Below are 5,468 nucleotides of genomic sequence, written 5' to 3'. Positions count from 1 at the left end.
TCGTTTAAGCAACCGAATAAGTATTTAATGACAAAATCAATGAAAAGATCAGTAAAATTCATTCTTGGAAAACAAGTAATGAACATGGACATGTACTTAGGCTATATGAGTTTTCTTGGACCTTAACTAACTCGATTTATGCCAAAAATAAGCGATTTGGATACTAAAAACGAACTAGGAAAGAATAACAACTTAAATGATCTGATCAGTGTTGCCAAGTTTAGTCCCTTAACTTCCTTAATTGTTTAAAATTTGATTATTTTAAAGCTAAAACAAAGAATTAAAAACTTTAAAAGCATAAAGGGTATAAAATGAAAATACCAAATCTTAAATACTTATAATTGATAATTTTATCGATAAAGTTCAGAGATAAGTTCCCGAATCGGGTTTATATGTAACCAAATACGATAACGGAAAATCCGAAATGTTACACATGTAATAAGGTCTTTGATGGTTTGGCTTTGGTTTTGATTCTTGTTTTTGTTTTGGGTTCGATGTAGATGGGGATTTGTACTTGTTTGGCTTTGAGGGTGGCTAGGGTTTGGGCTAGGGTGGTGGGTGAGGCTATGTGTGGGTCAGGTTGGGTTGAAGGTTTACTTGCGCCTGGAATCTTGATGACCATGCTCAGAGCCTTCTTGGAGTCCCTGACCCACTTCAAACGCTTCAACGGTTAAACTTCTTCTTCCTCTTCAGCCTGTTGGGAAGGCCCACCAGCAGAAGGCTTGCTCGTGGCCTTCCGCTTCTTCGAATCATGCTTCTTCTTGGTCCTCCTCTCCAAATCCTCCTCACTCTTGGTCTCCTCGACATCTATACTGACAATCTCCCCACTTTCTTCTCCAGAATCATCATCATCATCACCCTCTGTTTCCTCAAAAAACCAAACTTCTTCCCGAGCAGAGCTCCTCTATAAACATACCCCTTGCCTTTGGTGCTCAACATTGCGGTGAACACCGTCTGCTTGATCATCTTCACGTGATAAGGCTTATACGGAGGCAGCTCATTACCCTTCTCATCAAAAGTAGCAGCATACATGGGTTTCGGAATCTCTGGCATCATATCGTCCAACAACATCTGGACGAACCTGGGGTACATCATCCAGGTGTTGTCGGTCGAGGCGTTAGCAATCATGCAAAGGAAGATTAGCCTCAAATAATTAAACTGAACCCGGTATGTCAACGCGACCATCACTCCCACCCAATCTGTTATAAGGCTACCAAACCCGCCTTTAAGATCAGATAAACAGTGTACCACAATATGAAACAAAAATCTCCAGTACGGTGGGAGGCGCCTCTTCTCCAATGTCTTCCACGCGATGTCGTACCCCATCTCTTCCACAAACCCCTTCAATACCTCACGATCACCTTCACCAGAATTATGATCCGATGCATCCTTAGTAATGAGAGCCCGTCGAATATCGTCTTATTTAATTGTAAGGCTCTTTCCCGCAACCTTTGTAGTGAGAGACATAGAATCTTTTGAGACCTTTGCACTCTTCCAAAACTCCTTTATCCAGCTAGTATGAATGACTGGGTTGACGGTTATAGCATGTACTAGAGGAGTTTGCTTGAGCCCCTTAATCATTGACGTGAACACCTTGTGCTTCTCCTTCTTAGGTATCTCAAGAGGGCAATAAAGACCCAGCCCAAAAAAACTATGTATCTAGGGAGTAACTTTGATGAAGACCCAGCCCCAAAAAACTAGAACAAAAAAAAAATAATATCCAGGGAGTTAAAGAACCAAAACCTAGCAACACTAATGCCAGCCACCATCTAGATCTTCATCTTACACATTTGATGTCACCGACTATCTACTGCCGGACCGCCTGATCCGACCAGCCACTTCAACATCATTACCATCATATTCTTAACCCACTATCAACATCTATTCCTACCAATATTATTGGCAGAGATCGTTTCCAATTTAAACCAATATCGTTTCCAATTTAAACTAATATTATTGGTCTAACTTTACATTCCAAGCATAAGGTGCTTGCCTCTGCCATACACTGCTTTCGTTAGCTTGTACACCTTTCCTATCGTTAGTTCTATGAAACCTTCAAATTATGAAACATAGAGTTCTTCAATCAAGTCTCCATGTAGGAATGTTGACTTTACATCCAGATGATGTTTTTCGTAGCCGTGATAAGTTGCCCGAGATAAAATTAACTACACAGTTTCGATACAGGTAATTGCTGCAAATACTTCAACAAATTCCATTCTATGTTATTGAACATAAACTTTTGCTACTAATCTTGCCTTGTATTTCATAACGTCTCCTTTATCATCTTTCTTTGTGTTAATGCCCCATTTTAGACATATTGCCTTGTAATCATTAGGCAAAGTAGTTAACAGCCAAATGTTGTTCTTGTTTAATGGGCCTAACTCAACGTTCATTGATTCGATCCATCTTTCATAAGTAGAAGCTTCCATGTGGTTACGTGGAGATTCTTCACCTAACAATAGTTTTTCCAACGTTAACTGTCTTATTGGTGCGTCTTATTGTACTTGAGATATCATGCTAAATCCTTTTCATGGATTATAATCATATTCACGATAAACTCTTTAATGTTTCATGAATCTCTTCGCTATGTTACACTGATTCATAAGAATACATTGGAGGGGGTAATAGGAGAATTTTGAATATTAACTTCGCCATCACGATTGTCATCATTCATCTCGAAATTAACAGGAACAGTATGAACTTCAACAAAAACCTTAAAACTAAGTTAGTCTATTGTGCTTCCTTAGTACCATTCTCATTGATATAAACATTCTTGTTCCAAGATTCCTTCTTCACGAACTTTACGTCTCTATTACACATGTCTTGTCTTTTCATGGATCATATAACCTATATGACTTTGATCCTTCCTGCACACCTAAGTAAACCATAGTCGTACTTCTTTATCTAGGTTATTTAAATGAAATGATATTGCCTTGGTATATACAGTGAAACCTAAAATTTTCAAGTCACCTATATTTTCTTCCGGCTAGTGTTTCGTATGGTTTTTGCCTAATAAATCTTTAGTAGGAACTCAATTCCAGTATGCATCTGGTGTGTCTACCTGTTTATCCAAAAAACTTCTAAGGCATCTTCATTTCTTCGTTCGACTACTCCATTTTGTTGTAGTGACTAAGGTGCCATCAATTGTCTTTCCATATCGTTGTATTTACAATAGTTATTGTATTCATCTTATATGAATTCTCCTCCTGTATCAGTTTTTGGCATCCTTAATTTTTGATTTTGTATCAAACATTTCTTTAAATTCCTTAAATGTATCAAACGTATGATCCTTAGAGGATATGAAATAAACCCACATGTAGCATGTGCAGTCGTCTACAAGTAGGAATATATATACCTCTTTCCTAAGTGTGTAGGTGGGTTATAGGACCAAACAGATCTCCATAGACGAAGTCTAAAGGTTAACGACCTAAACTTAGCATGAAATGGAGTACTACTATGCTTTTCAATCATTCATGCCTCACATATATGTCCCGCTGGACTTATTTTTGGGATTCCTTGAACTAGATTATTCCGAGTCATGTCTTTAATAACATTGAAGTTCAAATGAACTAATTTAGCATGCCATAATTGTGCTTCCTTATCTATATTTTTCATAAGACAAATGGGTGTTCGTATTCTTAACTTGATGTTGTATATTTTTTAGTCGATCTTTCCACTTTCATCAATAGGATTCTTCCTTGATCATATGACAATAATCAATTTCTTTACATGATCAACTTGCGCCTGATCTCTGTTAGTTTCCCTAGGCTTAATATACCGTTCATGAGATTTGGAATGTAAGACACTCATGATACAACCCTCTGTTCCTGACTCACATTTCAAGAAGAATCACCTCCTTTAAGCTCAACGTGTGATCCATCTCCAAAACATATACGACCATATAATTTTTCATCATCTTCTTTATGCGAAACTCCTTATAACAGTCATGTGATTACTGGAACCATTGTCTAAACACCATAGACATTCATTTCTTGTTGCATACTTACCAGGTTAATCTTCACCCTTGTTTAACAAAACATCTTCGCTAGCATCAATAGGGACCGCCACCATCAGTGTTGGTTCCTCACCTTCTTATACCAAATTTGACTATGCTTCACCAACATCCTTTTGAGGACGATCTTTCTTGTAGTGTCCAAGTTTATGAAACTTAAAGTATTTAGGGTTCTGCTTATCCTTGGCTGCTTGACAAGCCTTCTTTCATAAGGCTTTGCTTATCCTACCATCTCTTTTGTGATGGATTGAACGTTTCATAGTCCACGATTACTAAATAATCCGTCACGTCTTAATTGTTTTCGTGGCGTGAATAAAACAACCTATCTTGACTATCTCTTGGGTTTCCTCTCTTGAGTTTTATTCTTTCCTCATAGGTCTTCAGTTTTTCGACGATCTCGTCCATTGACACATTATCTAAGTCAGTACTTACTCTATGGATGCAAGAACATGGATAAACTTATCTAGTAGAGATTCTATAAGTTTTCGTACAAGAAATGGCTGATTCAAAGACTTTCCCAATTTACTCTCTTTTGTGACAAGGTATTAATTTTCTTCATGAAGGTGTTTATCGTATCATCTTCCTTCATTTGCAAAATTTGAAATTCTATCATCAAAGATTGCAAACGAACCTTTTGCACCCTTTCTGCTCCGACATTTGTTATCACTTGATACAAGTACGCAATCGTCGCCTTGTCTTTTCGTAAATCTGGTTATGTTTCACTAATAGGTTCAACAGGACATTGATGATGGGATAATGATCCTATGGTGTTGTGTGGAACAATCGGTTTGCTATTATATAGGTATGCTGAATATGGCATTCTTTCTACGCGTATAACTTTCACTTTGACTTACTACGGTTTATAACCATAGTTTAGATTTCCTAACTTCTAGATTATTTGAAATACATATATTCAGAATAGAAATTGCACACCTGATATTTTTCTGTATTCAACAAACACGCAAAAATCCTTTAGTCACCCTCAGTTGTCTCTTAATCGGAAGATATTTTAACTTTTTTCACAAACTAACTTATCCAAAACTTCACAACAAATCTACTAATTTGTACGATCTTGATCACATTTGGTGAACCTTTCTTGTTTTCCGGTTATTCTGAATTCCAAAAACCAATAAATTGCCTTTGCCGCCTTCTGTTTGCGCCAGACCAAACCCACTCACTCCACAATCAGATTCGTGTGTGTTCTTTGTATGAAACAAACAACAACAACCACTAATCATCTTGTAACCGCCAGTAACTGCAAAAACTCTCCTTACTTGAATCTACTACCCAATCAAGAGCCTGATTCTCTTTTCTTCTCTAATACCAGTTGCTTCCCACATTGATGATCTTCGACAATTGATTATGATAGAATTGATAAGAAACTGAATTGGAATCAACAATAAATTTATTGAATAATTTGATAGTGTAATATCTTACTCGTTTTTGGCAATGAACG

Source organism: Bidens hawaiensis, unplaced genomic scaffold (genome assembly GCF_021521415.1).
Source record: "Bidens hawaiensis isolate Kalapana, Puna unplaced genomic scaffold, B.hawaiensis_p1.1 tig00019074_1, whole genome shotgun sequence".
Lineage (NCBI taxonomy): Eukaryota > Viridiplantae > Streptophyta > Magnoliopsida > Asterales > Asteraceae > Bidens > Bidens hawaiensis.
This window is presented reverse-complemented; position numbering follows the sequence as displayed.